Source organism: Falco cherrug, chromosome 1 (assembly GCF_023634085.1).
Source record: "Falco cherrug isolate bFalChe1 chromosome 1, bFalChe1.pri, whole genome shotgun sequence".
Classification (NCBI taxonomy): Eukaryota; Metazoa; Chordata; class Aves; order Falconiformes; family Falconidae; genus Falco; species Falco cherrug.
In genome coordinates this window covers 46,550,640-46,571,090 of record NC_073697.1, presented here as the reverse complement: position 1 = coordinate 46,571,090, position 20,451 = coordinate 46,550,640, and the positions used below count along the sequence as shown (strand labels likewise).

The window sequence follows — 20,451 nt, the reverse complement described above, 5'->3', positions numbered from 1 at the left end:
GGGGAAACATTTCCTTTCTTGAATAATTGGATCTAGGACATAGGTGTCGAGATGGGATTTAAGAGCAACTGCTATTTCTTTTTGCAAAATAGGGGTCAAGATGGACCAAACTGAACATATCACCTGTATATGCAGCGAAGTCTTGTGTGTGCTTAGTCCAGTAGTTTAGGCACATAAAATCCCCCAAAAGGTATCTTAGAGCAATCATGCCATGCATCAGTTCCCCAAGTGAAAGCTTTCTCCTGAGGTTCATTCTGATTGCACCTATTTCATCCTGTGCTTTATTGTAAAGACAGCCTTGTGTCTCTCTTCAGGTTCGTTGGGTTTTTTTGTTTTGTTTTGTTGTTTTGGTTTTTTTTTTTCCCCAATTCAGAAACCTGTCTATATTCAGGTCTTGCTGTTTTGCTCGAAACAGATGGCCCTTCCCGGAGACACACAGTTGAGTGAACAGTCACCGACCACTTTAACATGTGGTAGCATGTTTGTAATCAGATATTTAAAGTGCTAGACAACTACTACTGAACCTTGTCATGAGGAAAATGTAGGTCTGTGTTTACGAAGATCTGAATTATAAACTGGATCCCTGCCAGAGCTTTACTCTTGGGTATAAAATAAAAGATGACTAGTTGAATACTGAATGACATTGATTAAAGCTACCACCTGCCCTGTCTCAGATATGATCACTCACCCCTGTCTCCCACCCCAGTCCCTTAGTGTTTGTTGACCGTTGTATGATTTGCCCATGTAGTAAGTTCGGGATGCAACCAGCTGATCATAGGAAGTACCACCTCTGTAACATCACTAGTTTAGGGCTCAGCTTCCTACCTGTTTTTGGACTACAGACAGGCAAAGGCACCCCAAAAGAAGAGAGTATCAGCCACTGTCACAATGGAAAAAATCTGATGAAGTTGGAGAAAAGAATGGCAAGTGACAAAAGAAATCTGGGCAGAAATTATCGGGGAGCATTACATAAGAAGAGAAAGAAGATTTAAGAGTTATCTAATCCATAAGATAATTTAAGTGTTTACCCTAGGTGGAAACAGCCAGCCTATGGAAGTTGAGCACAGAAGCTCTGACTGTTGGGGGAGGTGGCCGTAGCTCCTTCCACATGCCTCCCCCTTCGCTACAGCGATGGCTGTAAGTAAATAGTCGCAACCAAGAAACAATTCAGTTTCAGAAACACAAAGTTCTTTCTGGTTTTACCTTTACTTGCACTAGAAATACTGCAGGAGGCTGGAAGAAAGTATTGTAGCCTAACCAAGAGGGACATTAATGTTTCAAAACTATGAAAATGGTTGAACTTCTAAGTGAGGGAAAACCAGCTTTACATCAAAATCTCACGCCTGAGCTGCTAAACTCCAGTGGAATAGTTAGATATAATGGTTGTGAAAGACAAAATTATATTATGACTTCATTTTTTTGAAAGCTAAATTGTTAATTCTAAGTTTGGATAAGGATTTAGCAATAAAATGCTTCAGGGATAACTTGTTTTCAATGGGGAATTCTGTGTACAAAACTGATTACAGGATGGAGCCAAATCCCTGCCAAATATATGGGCAGGACCATGAAAGCAGATGAACTACGATTTCCCATGTACTAGAATTCACAATAAGGCCAGGAGCAAAATGAGCACAACCAGAAAGTATTTCAAGAGCCAGGCAGGACTGAGCTACGGGAGAAAGCTGTGAACTTTTCTCTGTGTACCTTTAATCGCTTGCAAGATCTTTCTGAAGAGAGGTAGGTGTTGATCCTACAGTGAACTAATTTAAATATTTATTTTATAATTTGGGAAAGGTATCTTGGAAAACTACAGGAAAAAAAAAGTCAGCCTAAGGTTTATCAAAATAAAACGAACACGCAAACTTTTTCAGAAAACTGGGTACTATTTGGGTTGTACAACACGCAAAAGATGAGAGGACAGTGATAAAAGACCAAGCAACAAAACCCAGTAATGCTGTTTGAAGTAAAATTGTGTTTAAGTTATCCGTCTCTTAAGGTTAAAGCTTGAAAGCTTAGAAAGTAAGCAAACCAAAGTAAGGATTTCCCAGGAACAGGGTTTTGGTTGGGACTCTGCATTGCAACGTTAACTCAGGTAGCTATTGCAGCATCGGCTTGTAATTGAGCAAAATCTTGCAGGATAATAAGGTAAAGCCAGCTGAAAAACTTCTAGGTCAAAGGAAAGGTGAGGGAGTGAAATAGAACTCCATGTGCAAACGCTGAAGAACAAGGTTGCAGAACACAGAAACGACAGATGCTTGTTAAGGGATGAGAAGAGCTTGCTAATAGTTATCATTAATAAAAAATATCTGTACCTCAGTAATGTTAGGCCTGTAGGCAACAGTAAATCAGGGTTTGCTTTCTCATGATCTTAAGGATTATGCACCCACATAAAGCAGGCTCTGCCTTGACAAGCATACAGCGTAATTGTTGTCCAAACACATCCCACTTCCTCACTACGGCTGACTCATAACTGCTTCTGAAAAACTCCCATAGGAACATTTCTTGCAGAGTGAGAAGCAGATGTTGGGGCTTTTTCTGCCCTCCATTTAGCAAGACAGAAGACAGCATCAGTTCGGGACCACACGGGACCCCTGCGGGCGATGAAGCTGAGGTATTTCCAGCAGGTCAGTCTGGAAGCCGCCAGCCAGCTGAGGGAAGCACGGAGCAGGCAAGCAGAGGGCAGTGTAAGCACACCGTTACAGGGCGCAGGGCAGCACGTCCGCGGAGGAAGCTGGAAGAACCAGCTATGGGGGAAAAGTAACGTAAGCAGCGGGAGCTGGTGAGGGCAAGCCACGGCCAGGGTTTCTGGAAGAAGCCCCGGGTGCTGTTCCTGCTCTCTCAGGGACTGCCACAGGCCCAAGCCCCCACATCCCTGCCTTTCCGAGAAGGGGCCCTGCCAGCGTTGCCAAGCGGGTGCAACCAGCTGGGCCAGGCCTGGCCGTGGCAGATGTCGCCCACAGACCGACAAGACCCAAACCCAGCAGGACAGCACCGGCTGGCACGCCCGGGCCCCGGTCCCGAGGAGGAGCGGCCCCCACGGGCCAGGCCGCAGCCCCAGCGCCCTGAGGGAAGCGCCGCCGCTGCTCCCGCCCCACCCCGGGGCGCCCCCGCGCATGCGCAGCCCGGCCAGCCGAGTCCCGCTGGCTGCGCCAGCCGCGCACCGCGTCCGTCCTGCGGCTCCATCCGGGGACGCGATGACGTCATGGCCCCGCGGGCCACGGGCGCCGCTCCCCCCCCCGGTACCTGGATAGCCAATGAAAGCAGGGCGCTGTGCCGCCGCAAGGCCTGCTGGGGGCTGTAGTCGGCACGGCCTCCCCGTCCCAGGCGGCGCCGCAGCTGTGCGTCCCTGCGGGAACGGGCCCGCCCCCCGCCCCTTGTGGGCCGGGCCGGCTCGCCCCGCCGCCCTATGGCAGAGCGGGTCAAAGTTCGGCGGGCTGGCGGTTCAGCCAATGGGAGCGGGCGGGTGCCGGGCGGGGGCGGAGCCGGCTGTGTTTTGTTCCATTGCTGTTGGGGAGCCCGGTCCATACGCGCAGGGGAGGCGGCCCGGACGGCCGCGCGCAGGTACCGGCGCTGCGGTGGGGGAGGCCGAGGGGAGGGGGTGGGGGTGGGGCGGGCAGCGCCCGGCGGCGGAGGGCGAGCGCAGCCGGCAGGTAACAGCAGTTCCGGCGGCAGCGCCGGGCGGAGGGGAGGCGGCCAGGCCCGCACCGCTTGCCGGAGCCCGGGTGGCGGGGCGGACCGGACAGCTCTCGGCGGGCGGGGGAGCGAGCTCTGCCGCGGCGCGGGGGGGACCCTGCGGCGTGGAGGTGTCACCCTGGGGCGGCCCTTCCCCGCGGCAGCGGCGTCCCGGTGCCGCAGAGCTGCGGGCTGCTCGCCTCTCCCGTTATATCGATAGATCGTATCGGTAGGGGTTATATTTGCGACGGTGTCGGGACCGGGGCCCGCGCTCCGCCGGCGGAGGTGAGCGTTGGCTGCCGCTTCCCCTGCCCGGAACGGCAGGCCGCCTTTGGAAGTGGAACGGCGGCTGCCCGCGGCCCTGGCAGAGACAGAACACCCCAAAGCCCAACTTGGTAGCGTCAGCCGGTGCCGCCGCCCGGATGGGCCCTGGGCCGGCGGAGCGGAGACCCCTGGCAACTAGGGCCAGGGCCCTGGCGGCGGGAGGGGAAGGGCCGGTGCCCGGGCTCCGCGTCCCTTTGTGCCGCTGCCCGGCGGGACACATGCCTGCAGGGTCGTACCTCGGAGGCGAGTCCCCCCGCTTGCCCCAGAGTAGGGTTATCTCGGCGCAGGGGCGCGTTTTTCCACGGTAGCCGCCCGCCGCCGCGGTTCCGGGGTGAAAGCCGTCATCTTTTTCTCCCTTCCCCTCCCTCAGCGATAGGAAAGTTGGTTTCTAATCTGTGCCTCCTGAGTGTAACGACCAGTTGGGTTCAAAAGTCCGGGATCGGCGAGTGAATAGGCCCTTTGTGTGAACCCGGCTTTTCTAAGGGCAGGACCGTGGCTTTGTTCTGATTATTTGGCTTATTAAACGTCGCCTGGACAGCGTGAGGGCGAGCAGAACCGTGTGCCCGGAGGGAACGCGTGCCGCACGTTCTGGATGCTCTCGGGAGGCCGCTGTAGGAGCCGCGAGGCGAGCGGAGAGCCTGGCCGGCCTGGGGGACCCGCCGGTTTAGCCGTGGTTATTTCAACTTCTCTGGCACGGAGCTGGAAGTTATGGCGTTTTTCTCTTTAGGTGAAGGAGATGTCTGTCATAACCGTCCAGAAAACGGGTTACAGAAAGAGTGCTTGGGGGTAGTACCCTAACGTTCAGGTTTGGAGGGTTGAGAGTGGTGATTCAGACCAGATAAACCAGTGGCTCTTCATGTGCATGCTGAGTTCTAGGCCTCGGGATGAATTGAGCCAGCTGGTCAAATCTATTTTCTGGTTCACTGTGCTTACATTAAAATTAGCTCCTGAGAACAGTTATTACAGCCTTTACTGTTACATTGCCTCCCATTCATATGCCTGACTGCTAGAAAATATTTTTGTCAAAGCCATTTTTGGCAAGAACCAGTAAGTTTGTGTATCTTGTGGCACTGAAGTGTTCCTGGATGTGTTTTAATTGTGAATAGTCTGTTTGCTTCAAGTCAGGCTTATGAAGTCTGGAGTATGATGTTTGCTGAATAGCAGAAACTTTCCTGATGAAGCATGTGGCTTGATCTGGTTTTATTGGACATGCAACGTACATTATCAAGCCCAAAGAGCTTCTGCCTTTATAATTATTGTGCTTCTGAGAAAGCCTGTAGAACTGCACTCAGAGGCAGGAGATCAGTATGTGTAAGGACCTAAAATGTACATTTCAAGTAGTTCCACATAAGCTAGTGGAACTCCTAACTAGAAAATGGCTTTACTACTGGCTCACTTTTGAATTTCTGGGAAATACTACTCATATTACTAAGTCTGTTATGTTTAATCATCCCTATTTTTTTTGTCAGTTACAGTATGCTACCCCTCATCATATGGGAGCACATGCTGCCTATTGGACATAAACTCAAAATACTGATTTGCAAGATCATCCCCCTAATGATATCCTTTCAGGATGTTCCATGCTGTGGTAATCTGGCTGTCCTCTAGCAGCCTTTACCGACCAGTGTGTAACCCGTGGTTATTGTCTCTTCAACTTGAGAATTAAAGTTGATTAAATAATTGTAAAGGGATATTTTAAATTTGGTGTAGTTAAACGTCCCTACTTCCTCTTGAAAAGCTGTTTTTCTGCAGGGTACTATGATTCAGAAGAATAAGGAGGCTGGAAGAAGGAATGCTGTTTGCATTTGCAACCATTGTGTTAAGCTTTGAAAGTTTGGTAAAGGCATAAAAGTGTATTTATGAAAATATAGGGGGCAGATAAACTGAAAGCTTAATGTTACTGAGATGACTGCAGTTTGTTGCATGGTTTGCCTTATTTAAAAAGACACTAAAACAAATCATGAAAGATTTATTCCTTCCTATAGGAATTCCTTGAAAGTCTGGTAGCCATTACTGTAGCTCCTTCTTTTAGTTCCTTCTCCTTTTCCTTTCCCTGTTCTTTCTCCCCCTTCCTCTGTTGCCTCCCACCAATCTACATTCCTTTGTGTTAGCAGTGATGATGGCAGTTCTAGTCACCTCCTGTGGTTTGATAGATTATTCCCTTTAGAAACATGGTGTACTTAAAACTTTCCAAACAATTCTTTCCTTGCTCCTGCACTTTTTTGATGCTGGTTTTGGGTTTTGTTCTAAGAATTTGTCCTTTCTGGTTTGAGTTTTCTTAAATACTAGTAAGAAGTCTTGTTAATACTAATATTTTCCACTAGATGTTTAGGATTTACATTTCTTTTTGTGTCATTTCTTGGTCATAATATAAACAGAAACTTTGCCTGAACTTCCCTCTCCCCTTTGAGCTCACAAGTTTTGTGCTTTCTTTTCACAGAAAACTTTGCTTGCTTAAAACTTTCATTTTTATTTTTATAAAAAAAAAATCATCGTGGACTATTTTTAGATTACTGTTCTTGAGATTTGGTATTTATGTGAAGAATGATCTTGAAAGTAAATGTTCGTAGGACCTTGTCTTTAATCTTGTACAATCTACATGTAAACTTAAATTTTGCAGTATGTTATGGTAGAATGTGTAAGAGATTCCTGTCCATTGCGGAAGTAGCTGTAACTTTTATTCTGGATACTGTAAGGAACGTAAGCTTACTGGAGGGCTGAAACTACACACAGAAACCTGTGAAGGGCTTTATGGGCACTCCTGAAGGGAGGTTTAATTGAGCAGAAGGCAGCCCTGTTGATTAATTCTAGGGAAGGAATTCATGGTTAGGAAAACAGCTGCTTGAACTCAGCATAGTGGGTGATGCTTTTTTGGTAGGTAAGTTGATTTAATCTATTGACTGTGTATACCTGAGAGGTAGCCATTTGTTGGCAATGTGTTTTTTACTATGTCATGAAGTTTGTGTGCTTGACAAGATTTTAGCAGTGTTGTATTACAATCCAGTGATGAAATAGTCTGTATAAAAAGTCTGTGCTTTGTTGCTATCTTCTAACCGTAAGCACTGTGCTAGGGGGATTGAAACAGTCATGTTTTCAGAAAATTATTTTCTGTAAGGGTTCTCTTTCCCCCTCAATAGGAGGTCTGTAAAAATAAAAAAAAGGAGGGGGAGGACAGGGACTGGCGGGCGGTGATGTGGGCATGTTTTAAACTCCTTTCTAGGCAGTTTTATAAATTTTTCACTGATGACCCAACTGGTTATTGCAGTATTGTTTAGTATTGAAAAACCTGAAATCAAGGTAATTTACCATTTCTACATTTTCTGCTGTTTGGCTTTTCTATTTTTGGGAAAAATCATTAACAAGGTGTTAAGAAACTCCTTGGCTAATTTCTGATGTTTTGTAGTGGGCACAAATAACTTCTGAAGGCCATGTTTCTGCTAATTTTTAGGTTGAGGGGAGGAAGTAGGCAGGGTTGTTACTAAAATTATCTGGGTTATGGCTCTTGGTTTACTGACAGCACTATTTTTTAAGTAAGCAGTTGAATATCATGCTCTAGAAAATACGAAATTTTAAATTGAGAAGCTTCCTGAGTTACAAAACCAAAACTAATATAATTGGCTTTTTGCTGTTGGAGCTTGATCATAGTTTAGTGAAACGCAGGCCATCACCTATGTTTTGCTTGTTGGGTGTTAACAGTAAGATCAAGATCTGATTACCTAATGTTAGCATTATTGCTCTGAATTTAGTATGACAACATTGGTTTAAGTTCCTGTGAAAATGCTAGTAAAGTACAGGGAAGAATACTGTCAATGAGATACCAAATTGCAGGCCTAGAGTTTTGGACATACGGTACCAGCAATGGCAGTTGCTCCTTAGCGTGTGTAAGTGGCTGTACAGATAGAGCTGAGAGTGTTAAACAATATTTTACCTAGAGCTGTCATTAGAAGTGTAATTTGCAAAACCTACTTGGTATACTAAGACCTACATGTCATTGTGGGAAAGGCATCTGAGATGGAAGAAAACTGTTTCTGCATTTGCTGAGTTTTAAAATTGGAACCCAGCTGGTAGAGAAAATAGTTGAAGAAATAACTGTAGCAGCACTGTCTGTACCTTCACTTTTGTGTTTTAGACAGATCTGCGATGCTGCAAGACATGATCTGAATTCTCTTTTTTTCCTGAAGAATACTTGCTTATCCTTAACACTCCTCTCATCCAACCATTCTTGGCAGCTGGCTTGTTGGTTATTTGTTAATGCACTGAATTTTTCTGGGTTTATGAAATGCCACATTTATGATTTGGCAGTTTTTACCCTGAGGTTAAGGTGGATTGACTTCAAAAATAAAGAAAAACCTTTACTGTCCTAGTAAGACCTCATACAAGGAGGCTGTGGCTTCTCTTCTACTGTCGCCTCCCCTTGAGCTGTGAATGAGAATAATAGGAACTTCTGTTGTGTTATATTAACTTTAGGTCTCTAATTTGCATCTGAAATAACATTGTGAACAGCATTAATGCCTTTGAGGGGTTTGGGAGGTTTTTTAATCTGTAGGGTAAATGTGTTTTTTAACCTAATTGGGCAGTTCAAATTATTATTGCAGCATGTTTAATTTTTGCTCAGTGCAGTTTGCATTGTTAGTGGCACTAAATCTTTCCTTCAGTGCTGTGCACATGTATTGTGGTTCACCTTCTTAATGGTGGCATTAGATTTTGTACTAGTATTGTGGTTCACCTTCTTAATGGTGGCATTAGATTTTGTACTAGTATTGTGGTTCACCTTCTTAATGGTGGCATTAGATTTTGTACTAGTAAACTATTCATCAGTTTCATACAGTTTCAAACATTACATAGTATCCACTATTCTTTATTCTACCCTCCAAAGTTTATTTATAGGAAAGATTCGTGTTCTAAAGGTAATGCTTCCTTTAACTCCCCCTGTTTTCCCAATGAAAGATGTACTTTTCTGTCTTACTTCAAGATTTTTGTTGATTTGACCTCTTTTGGTTTTAGAAGAATGAAAATTTGTCATATTTAAGGGATGATGCAAGTGATAAAAGCTGTATGTCATTTGGATCTTGTCAAACCCTGTTGCTTTATCAACTTCCACAGTCCAAAAGTAGTATACAGAATATGAGAAAGGTTAAAAAGTTGGAGCCTCAGATGTCATGTAGATTACGAATCAATAGAGTTGTGGAAACATGCTTGAGGCCTGATGGGTCTAGATCTGTGGGGTTCTGTCTCTTGCTACTCAGCATATATTTCTTGGTCAACATGTAGATGGCCACACAGGTTGCAGGTGTTTTTTGTATCACAGTAGTCCACTTGAGCTTGGCTATGTGCATGCTTGCTTACCTCATCTTCCATGGCACTACATTCTGAGCAGTCCTGTCTGGTTCAACATTCAATATTTTGAAGCTGCTGAATTCCTGGAGGGTAAGATGGACTGTTGCTGCTCTCTTACTTTCATGTTTCACAAATCAGAAGGATGGCATTTAAACAAAGCAGACAAGTACCTGGATAAATACTTATAGTACCAAAACCACCACAGAGAATGGATTAAGGATAGTATTTTGGGTTTGTTGTATGTTGCTTAGGTGTCCTATTTGTGCTTGAGTTCTTAAAAGTTAATTCTTCCCTGGTTTAGTGACTTTAGATTTTGCTATTTAAATGTAAACATGTAACTTCTCATGTGCAGACTTCCTCTGACTGGCTGTAGCTAATGCTGTCTGCTTCAGCTCCCCATCTGTAAAATCCTGCATATCTTAGTTTTTATTTTGGAGTATTTGGTTTGCCTGCAGCACTTCCCATCCTCAGGAAGTCCTAACCAAGCCTAAGGCGATAGTTGCAGTAAGAGTTGTGCGCATATGTTTGCGTGATGGTGCTTTGTGACACTACATCAATGAAAGCTATTACATCGCTGTCCTAGGCTGTTAGAAGGCTAAGCACGCTTGTCTTTCTGAAGTAATCAGCTTCTGCTTTCTGTTGGTCAGGAGAAAGATACGACAGGATTCTGCAACATTGCTGAAATTTGCATACTGCCATGGGAGATAATTGGAGTTGAGTTATTTTGTGTGAAGAAAGTATGAGGCAGGTGTGACTTTTTTTTGTTGTGTGGTAAAATAACTTGGAACATGTAAATCCTGAAGTTTTTTAATTTGAAAAATCAGAGAAGTAACTTCTAGCTCACTGAAACTAAAAAGTACAGTGTAGGAGGTTAAGCAAAGATATTACAGTGGCTTGAAATTGAGGTAGCCTTTTAAGAGGGCTGAAAGAGGTGTAGGCTGGTTGTAAGAGGCCCTTGCCCTGTAGCGGTATTGCACATCTAATGTGATTCGTACAAGAAGCTTGAGCAGCTCTACTTTCTATTCAGTCCAGTGCTTTCCTATTCTCAGCATTGAAACTTATTCTGAATATGGTATTAGACATGCTCCTGACTGCAGGTCAAGCTGATTGCCCAATTCCCTACATGTGAGGGACACTTTCTGCTGTAATAATCATAAAATCATTTAGGCTGGAAAAGACCCTGAAGATCATCAGGTCCAACTGTTAAACCAGGACTGCCAAGTCCAGGGCTAAACCATGTCCCTGAACACCACATCAACATGTTATTTGAATGCTTCCAGGGATTTTGACTACCACCTCCCTGGACAAGCCTGTTGCAATGCTTGACCACCCTGTCAGTGATTGGATATTAGGAAAAAAATCTTCTTCTAAACCTCCCCTGGTGCAACTTGAGGCTGTTTAGTAATAATAAGTAATCTTTTAAAAATATTTGAGCTGTTCTTTGTCATGTTCCTGTTTCGTTGTGTTTTGCCCTCCACCCTGGAGCCTTGTGATACTTGTGGCCTAAATAAAATAGGGTATTCAATCCTTCCCCAGAGGTCATGTGTTTTCAGCTCTAATCATTCTTGTTCTCTCAAATTGGTTCACATTGGTCTTTGAGTGTGGTGCTTAAAGCCCAACTTTGTACTACAGCTGAGGCTTTCCTGTGCTGAATGGAGTAAAAAGACTGTTTCATATGCCCTGGAGCTGGTATTCCTGTTTATGCATCCCCATACATTTGACGTTCTTACAACAGCTTAACACTTGTTTCAAGGTCAGTTTGTTGATCCAGCCTAGCCTACAGCTTTCTTCTGAAGAACTGCCCTCTGGTTTGCTCGGTTAATCCTGCCTGAGCATACCTTTCAAACCTGAATTGTATCCTGCTTCTCACAGAACAGTTTTTCCAGTATGTCGGAGTTAAGCAGGATTTTAGTGCTGTGGTGCAGTTCTTCTTGCCTTTCTCCTACTTCAAACAAGCCTACTTTGCTGGGAGCAGATGATGGGAAACAAAGAAATCTGTGAACTGAGGTGTTTGGTGTGCTCTCCCATGCACCATTGATAACTGCTCTCTAGGTATGGTTATTCATAGTATTGCATTCATTGTACAGCCTTTGCTTACCTTCCAGTAGCAGAAGTCTTTAAATCTAGGTATATGACCTCAGTAGGTTCTCTTCTGTCCCTAAACCCTGTTACTCTGATGTCAAAGTGAACCTGGTGGGTGCTGCTCACCACCTTTTGCCTTTTAGTGCTCACAAAAGCTTCCCCATTCTTCTCTAGGATTCTGCTGGGATGTGGGCAATTGGAGACCTTTTTTCTGAAGATAATGTGGAACGAAGGCAGGCCTAGCTTCAGAAACTGATGTCTGAACTTTTTTTTAAAAAGCATGGTCTGTTCCTGGCTGTACTCAAATATATCACTTAACACCCTAATTCTGGTACCTTGCAGGTAGTTCCAGGTGTTGTAGAGTGACTCTGAAGTAATCGGTGGTTAGGGTTGTTTTAAGCTCTCTGTTTGTGAAATGAAACTTCTCTTGCATTGCAAGCTAGGTGGCGAAGACTAAGCCCTGCTACTTGGAGCTAACTTTTCTTTAGGGTACCTTTCTTGGATTTTTATTTGGAAGTATTTGTTGACATGAGTGCAACTTTCTCTTTGAAATCTTAGCTCTTGTAGTATCTTGCCTGCTGAATTTGATTCATAATGAATCTTGCACTTCACAGAAATTGATTTCTGAGCCCTGTCTCTACTGGGATTGTTTGTGGCTCTGTAAATACTTGTCTTTGTCGTTTCTCCAGCATCTCTCCCTGTAAACTTTCAAACTACTTTGCATTTCCACCTTCCAGTAATTTCTTTAGTCTTGCTCTAATCATTGCCCTGCTTGTGGTGCCTGCATATGTAACAGTTTATTCTCATCGCATAGATATATTTGAGTGTAGTTAAAGTTTTGATGCCGTTGCCTGCAAGCTGGCATAATTAATTTTCTAACCATTCTTTCCACTGTGTGCTTCAGGGAGACTGGCAGCTATCCTTTGAAATCACACTGTAGTCTTAAATTGAGCAGAGGTTTAGAAAGTCTGATAATCTGTCTTTGAGGATGTTGAATGTTTGTTAGCTGAGATGACTTGAGTGATTGCTTTTAACCCACAGTATGTTGCCAGAAGAGTAAAGCAGCATCTCCTGGTGTTTGAGAAGCTAAAGGCGATGTGGATTGTGAAATGTATCTTGAATGTACTTTAGAATGTTAATACTTGTTTGAATTCTGATGCACAAGATGAAGTATAGTTGCTTATTTTTAATGTTATGAAAAAGTAAAAGGGCTTTTTAATGTCTGTTTGCATAATGCCTTTTCTTAAGATCACTACATCTCCTCTTCAAGCTGTTAAGAGCTTCATGCTGTTATCCCAAAACTTCAATTTTTGCTGTGTAATATTATAACTGAGAAGTATCCCCCACATTATCTGTGAAGGACGTGGTGCCTGGTGTGGATTGGGGGTGTGGGTAAAGGGGGATGGATGCTGTGCTTGAGTGCAGTGTTTGTACATTCACTACTTGTAAACCAAGGCATATCCCAGTTCCTGCCCTCAGGTTAGATATTCAGGGTGGGATTTACTTGCTTAGCTTCTAGACCTTTGGCTGAATTAACTGTTCCAAGCTTATAATAGGCCATAGAAACAGGGATATGGTTTTTTGTTAGGATGCTTTTTTAGGCTTGTTAAATGCATCCTGCTGTCAGCGATGCTGCTAGGCAAGCTTGGCTATGGAAACTGCAACTGAGGGTGGTACAGGGGGAACTGTGTTAAGAAAGGCTCTCTCAAGGTGGTTTATACTTGGTTGTGGAAGGTTTTTCTGTTAGTGTGTGGTGCTCAAATTTTGGTAATATAATCAGTTGCAAAACGCCATGTATCCTTGAAACTCTAAAGTTCAGTCCTGTTAAATATACAGTCTTAAATGTTGAAACTGGTTCAGTGGGACCTTCCCTTCTCTGGGAGGATCAAATAAAACCAAACCGATTTCTAAATTCTAAACTAGTTGTTTAATTGTAAAGCTGAGCCAAACTGAAATGAAGTAAATGCCTCTTGCACCTGCAGAAAAGGATGCAGCTGTCAAAAGTGTTTATCACTTCAGTACTACTTGGGTCCAGGTGCTGTGGCAGTGACTTCCCCTAATGCAGTGGTTTGTTTCAGATCTTCAGCAGAAAAGATGTTACTGCTTTATGCAGACTATAGTATGCTTAAACTTTGCATGAGTGAAGATGCCAGAAACACAGATGTAATTTCAGCAGCTTGTTTCAAAAAGTGTGCTTTATCTAAAACATACTTTATCAGTATTGGAAGATCATTTGAAATATGAAGTGTCTTCAGGTGAAGAAAACCTGAGAGGACATGCTTGCATCTCTTTTACTGTTGACCTTATCTGATAGTCTTTACTGTTTTGTCCTTCAACTTGGTTACTAGAAACTGATTTTGTCAGAATGCAGTAATCTGTAAAGTTAATTGCCCAAGTGGGAGGACACAGATTTCCCTGCTGAACAGTCATGGTCCTGTCCTTTCTTGCACTGTTTGCAGATGTTACGTGCTTGACTTGCTAGTCAAGTGACTTACCTGCCATCATTTAAAGCTGCTAAATTTCTGTCCCAGTCGGTGAAGATTAAAACTAGAGGCTCTTCTCTTTTTTTCAACATTCATTTTTCAGCTGGCGTTTTTGGGTTGAAATAAAATGGAGTTACTCTGCCCTGTAGTAACTGAAGTGTGGTCCATAATACTTGTGTACTGATTGGCACCTTCTGCCCATTGGCTTCCCATACAGGGGCATGGTTTTGAATTACAGGTTCTGTTAGCCCGTACTGTGTGAGTAAACTGCATGATTTGGAGTCTTAATGACTTCTAGGAATCTGCTTTGGCAAATGAGTCTTTCCGCAGAACTTGCTCGTAGAATTAATGAGTCATTCATTAAACATCTGATAGTGTTGAGGTACCACACAGTGAAAATACTGAGCTTTTCCATCAGGCAGAAGGTTTTTATTTCAGTATTAAAGAAAAAAAATCACACTGATGTAGTTAGAGATCACTGGGGTTTTTTTCTCTGACTTAAGAGAGTCATCATCTCTTACGTGGTGTAACTTTGTCTCTTGAGATTTCTTTTACTTCATGTAATTATTACAAATGCTTTTTCCAAATACCTACTGCAGTTGTGTACCTCTTGGTTTGTGTCTTGACCTCTAGCACAGCATTTCCTGCATCCAGCTGTTCAGTGTGCTGTGGGAGGCTGAATGCATAGACAAAGTAGTTATCTTGCTTTTGGAATGGTCTGCTGAACTGGTAAGAGCTGCATAGCTCAACTGAACTAATTTTTATTGAAGTGCCTTAAGTCTGGCAAGAGGGATGTCCCTGGTGACACTTGAATTAATATCTGAATTGAGTGCTGAAAGCACACATGATACTGATATATATACTGCTTTTGTCTTCGTATTTCATTCCATTATTTTAATGGACTTTAATTTGTGGTCTGCTCATACTTGGAGCATCGTAGACTGTTACTGAGGGCTCACATTTACTAGAGCGTACTGCTCTATGAAGTGCACATCTCCTCAGAGACATTACCGTTCAAAAAGTCATGGGATGTGCAGAACAGAAGTTGGAATGTGATGAATAACCAAGTCAGTACGAACTGTAACTTAGCAAAGTAAGGAACAGCCACAACAAATTGTCCAAACTGACATTCAATTTTAGTATTTGTAGTGCGATACCTGAGACCACTTTCTGTTAAAGAAAATTCTTGCTACTTGAAAGCTGTGAGGTATTTAAGCTTTTTTTTTCTGATGGATCACGTTCTTAGATGGGTGTTGTAAAACTTGAGGTCTTTAAGTGTGTTGCCTCCTGAGGTGGTGTCTCCTGCCAGACAAATTCAAGTCTCTTGAGTAACAAATTACAGATGGTCAGCCATGATAGAGACCAAGTTTGGGCCATGAGCAGGAACTTGGCTGGCTGTTACACACCATATCTCCTATCTGTTCAATGCATTTCTGTGCTCGTTCAAGATAGATAATGTAGCAGAAAGCTTTAACTACTGTATGCAACCTACACAGAACTGTACTCTTGTGTAGCTCTTCCTGTAACTTCTCTTTTTTAGACTTCTGGGTTTTGTATGAAAATATGTAAACAGTGTGTTTGTCATAAACTCCTAAAATAAGGATACGCACCTACATATGCTCATTCAGTACAGTGGCACAATGATATTCTAGAGTTACAATTTTGAGACAAAGACTGAAACTGTTCTTACACCATAAATTGGGCATAGTACTTTGAGAGGGAAATATTATTCATAGTACAGAGAATTAGGACAGTAAGGCTCAAGAAGTGCTTCATGTTACTGTAAGCATTGAGATATATAGATACATACAGAATGCTGCTAAGCACTTGAGTTCTATATTTAGCAGTATCTGCAGTTCACTAGCTGTACTATTTATTGAAAACTACTTGGACTAGCATAGGTTCGTTGTTTTTAACTTCCATAGTTGTACACAAGCTAATGTTAGAGAGACTGCGCTGTGTGCAGATTATGTAGCTCATTAGATACCTGAAATGCCATGAAGTAGCATCTTAACACAAGTTTCTCACGTGGCCTGAGGCCTTCACCAAGAACATTTCACACTTGGGATCATAAAAACAAACTTACTAGTTGGGCTTTTTCTTTTAAACAAGCCAACCAGATGTCTGAAACTCTTCAGAATGAACCTGAAGGCAAATAGGAGGTTTATTAGCAGTGTCTGCTTTGGGACCATGATGTATGGAGGAAATTTGTATAATCCCTCCGCTCCAAGTCCATAGGGTTTGGTAATAGACTAGTGCTTCAGTACTGATACTGTTTCAATCTGTCATGGGGGAGCAGGATGTGTGTGGAGTAATCATCATTGTCACTGCCATACAAATTAAAGGTCAGTGCTATGTGTTTTTCAGGCCTGAGTATTTTTAAAATGTGTACATGCCTCTTCAACCTTTTTCATTTTTAAGGGCAAACACTATGATCATGCAGAAAGGTGCTACTGCTTATCTTTATTTTGTCCTAGGCTTTTATTATCTAGCTGGTGGAATGAAGCAAATATCAGTAGTAGGACCAGTTGGTCCTCATCTATGTGGCTGTGTTTTGTTTGGGTTCCCCCCTGCAAGCCTTAGAATAAAATAAAATCTTGTGGGTCTTAAAATCTGGATCACTTGCTTTGGTTGGGAGTGCTGAAGACTTAGGCTGGTGGTATGTGTATTTCTTCAAACACTGATTTTTTTTCTGTATAAATTATTACTTATGAGTCCGATTTTTTTTTTTATCTTGCTGGAGGCTTTGTATACTAAATAAATACATCCATTGGTTTTAAATAAATATTTATACACAACACGTGGAGGTGGAAATAATTTGTGTAGGACCTGAGCTCCGAGCTTCCAGTAATATCATAGACTGAAAGTTGCAATAGTAAGCAAAGGGCTTGGCATTCATGTCTAAAAGCCTCAGTAGACCAGACTTCCTGATCCTCAGCACTGTGCGATGTCGATGTTGTCTTGTGCTTTCTGCAGCAATGCCGAGAAGGAAAACAGTCCAAATCACATGTTGCAGGGAGGTGACTGGTCACAGACCAATGCTGATGGCTTATTCAAATGGAACTCCAAACATAGTAGAGATGTAAATATCCTTCCGCAAAATTAGTGAAATACTTGCCTGTCATTAGGTAGTGGTAGATTATTTTAGGAAAGAGAATCTGAGTAACAAAAGCATCTTGGAAAAGCATCTTTCTGAAGCGTCTTTGTACAGGATCAGGCACAAGGCACAGCTCATCTGCCCTCCTGTCTGACAAAGATACTTTAAAAGATGCAGGATGACTAGTCTGGGATGTGAATGTGAAGTCTTCAAGTCTGAAAGACAGGTTTAAACCTGGGAGACTGAGAGACTTATTACTGATACCAGCTTTCAATAATAAATACTTTAACCTCTGGCTGGGTTGAGTTCTTAGCCCTAGTTTTCTGTGGTGATACATTCCCTGCTTTAATTAGGTATAATCTGGAAAAGTCTCTTGAGCTTGCTTCTCCACCACTTCTGTTGCTTTGAGAAATATACTTTATAAACTGTGACAAAGGCTTAACATCTCCTGTCTCAACCCTTCCTTTGCCTTTCTGGAAGGGGACTTTCCTCTTTATTTAAAAATAAAGCCTAACGAGCTAATAGTAACTTGAGAAATACAGAGTAGTATATTTATTGCAGATAACATTCATTGTATAACAGAGTAAAATCTTCCATTTCTAATGCAAATTTTATTAAACAATTTTAGGTTTTTATTTGGTATGTGCTTCTCAGCCAAGCTGAATGAATTCTGCATCTGAAGAATGAGAAATTTGTACACCAAAGAATTACCTTTAACCTCTTTCCAGCACATAATCTGGCTGTGAGTTTTGCAAACTGGAAACCACCATCTTAAGCCAGGATATTCTCTTTAGTTTACTTCTGATGCATCTGCCGTAGGTTTTCTCCATCTCTCACTCTTTGAACAAGGTCTGTTTTTTCAATCGGAAAACTCTTGAGTACTACTTGTTCCCTTTGAGTTCAAGGGATTTGCTGAAACATACTGTATTTTAAATAAAACAGTGTCCAAATGCTGTGTATGATGGTTGAGGCTTTGCTTCCTTCTTATAGGAGCTCTCACATCTGAAGTGTGGGAGATGGTGTGGAAATGAGTGTGTAGGGTGCCGCCTTATTTTAGTAATGGTTTATATTTTGTCACAGCTGTCTGTGACCAGTTGGTATTAGAACAATCATGCTTAAGGGTCAAAACAGTGAAATGCTGAGCTCTGTAGTGATTTTGGGCATTTGAGGCAAGTGGACCTACTATTTATTCTTGTGTATCTCTGGAGGCAGTAACAAATTAAATCCTAGTTTTTTGACCTTAGCATAGTGAAATACAGTCCTGACTTGCACATTAAGTGAGGTATGGTCTTCAGCAGACAGTTGTGAGCTCTTGATGCTGCTTGTGCTTCCTGAGCCTGTGGAATAGCTGAGAAACTTGACTCCAGTGGCCATCAGTTAATATAAAGGGTGCCTTCTAGCATATTTTTCTTGTCCCCTTTGGCAGTTTTGTGCTGGAGTTGTGGCAAACTTTATTATAAGGAAGCTTCAGTATTATGAGGTGTTCAAGCCTGGATTAAAACTGGCTTATGAAATGAAGACCGCATGGAGAAAGCTAAGAGATGCTGTAGCTCAAGGAATATCTCTTTAGTCTTTAAAAGAAACTCTGAATTGCAAATGCTGGAACTAACTTCTTTGGCTTTGTTTTGAGTTCTAGCATGTGTAGTGAGTGTTGTTGAGCCTTACCTTAATTTGTCACATCTGAACTCTGCAGGGAGAGGAACTACTATTTAAACAGGATTTGCTAGATGGTTGTGAAATGACTTCCACAGAATACAAACTAGGATTATAAACTCTACACTTTTTGTCCCGTTTGGTCAGAAACTGTTGTTCTAATGCACTGTTTTTAATTTTTTTGTAGAGAACCTCACAAAATAAAGGAGTGATAGTTAATTGTGCATTAAGAGAGGATCCCTATAGTATGAGATGCTGGAAACTGAGGTGTCCCCCCCTCTAGTACCTGTCCCCCAAAGCACTGATGGATAATTCTATAGCTGCAGGAAACTTTTAATTAAAACTTTTTAGACTTGATGTGAAATTTTGGAAAGTTGGAGATTAGTTCTGAAAAGGGTAGAGTCCAAATAATTCTCTTTAAATGCCTGCTAGTGAGATCCTTTCTGGGCTAAAAGTTATTAATATACTTATGTTACAAGGAATGCTTAGCCTCCCTGTGAACTTCTTAGTGCTGTGGTAAATGTGTAGTTTTAGGAGTAGAATGTTTTCTTTCTGTTTGGAAGCTGGAATTTTGCATTGCAAGAAACTAGACGTTATGTAGGTTTTTTCAGATGGTGTGAAATATTTAGCAGTTTCTAAAACACTGGTCTTCCACCATGGTCTTGCTTCAAGCATAAGTAGGATAGGACAGACCATGCTTTGTTAGACTTGATCGGTTTTGTATAATGGGTCAATTTTGAAATGCATCTTGGATGCTGCAGAAAGTGCAAAGAGACAAAAAAATCAGACATTTCTCATCTAGAGTCTAGTAACAAAATCATCTAGATCTGGAGTTAGTACTGCTGGGGTGATTAGCTGCTTTGGCTTGCTGAAGCAGAGATAATATTTTAAAGGACCTACTTATCCGAATTGGAATTTTGACTCTAGCTAATCCTTTTCTTCTGCTGGGATCTGGCTAAGTATGTCTTTATGGGATTGTTGGTAATAAGGGTTCCATGTAGCACTCGGAGGAAAGAGTAGGACATAATGTAAAGGAACAGAAAAGAGGGAATGACCTTTTTTGTTCTCACTGGGTAATTTTTAATCCCGTAGACAGAAAAAATGGAATTGTGATCGTCAAGAAACACCTACATTTTTTGTTATGGGGAAATAGTCTAAAATCTCGTTATCTTTTCTTCTTCATCCAAGATGGAGCTTCCAGAGACAGGAGAAATTCAGAAGTTTCAAACAAATGTAAATTTTCCCAGTGAGATGAGCTGTTGCTGGAACATTTTGTCCTGCAGGATGCAGAGGAGGAGGAGTGGGTTGGAAATGAGTCTGGCTGCCTTACTTTCTTAGAGCCAAGAAGAGATTTTTGAATTGGCTTTATGTTCCTCATCAGGACTCTTCATCTCTTTGAAAGTAGGTTGTCAAATTGGATGAGCCTCTGACATCCTTTAATTGACTGGGGGGTGGGTAATCCATATTTTTAGTAATCTTCGCAAAAAAGACCCCAGTGATGTCACTGAGAAGATACAGAATTTGTGACATGAGCATTTACTTTCTTCTACCTCCACCCTTAATTTTGGCAGAAATTTTACAAGTCATTACTACTCGTGGCTAAACTTTTAATGAAATAAAATTGCCTCTTTAGTAGTACTGTAAACCTTTACTTTCCCTCAAACTTCGGAATGTCATAGAACAGAACTTTAAATCGGAGATAATGGTAATACTGATTCCATCGCAGCTCATTCTCCAACTGTGAGGAATGTTAGCTTTGGCTTGTGTTTGGAGTTTGATTTTTTTTTTTTTTAATATTGTTTG

The 20,451-nt window shown here is 42.3% G+C and overlaps 1 protein-coding gene across 1 annotated transcript in view; it reads left to right on the top strand.

Moving 5' to 3' along the window:
• Window positions 1–3,458: 3,458 nt before the first annotated feature.
• The window catches only part of FAM53A (family with sequence similarity 53 member A), a 74,057-nt gene continuing 57,064 nt past the window's right edge, over window positions 3,459–20,451 (top strand). Inside the window, exon 1 of the mRNA XM_055702512.1 lies at window positions 3,459–3,561. The gene's annotated coding sequence lies outside the window, so the exon portion shown is untranslated. The remainder of the gene's footprint in view (window positions 3,562–20,451) is intronic.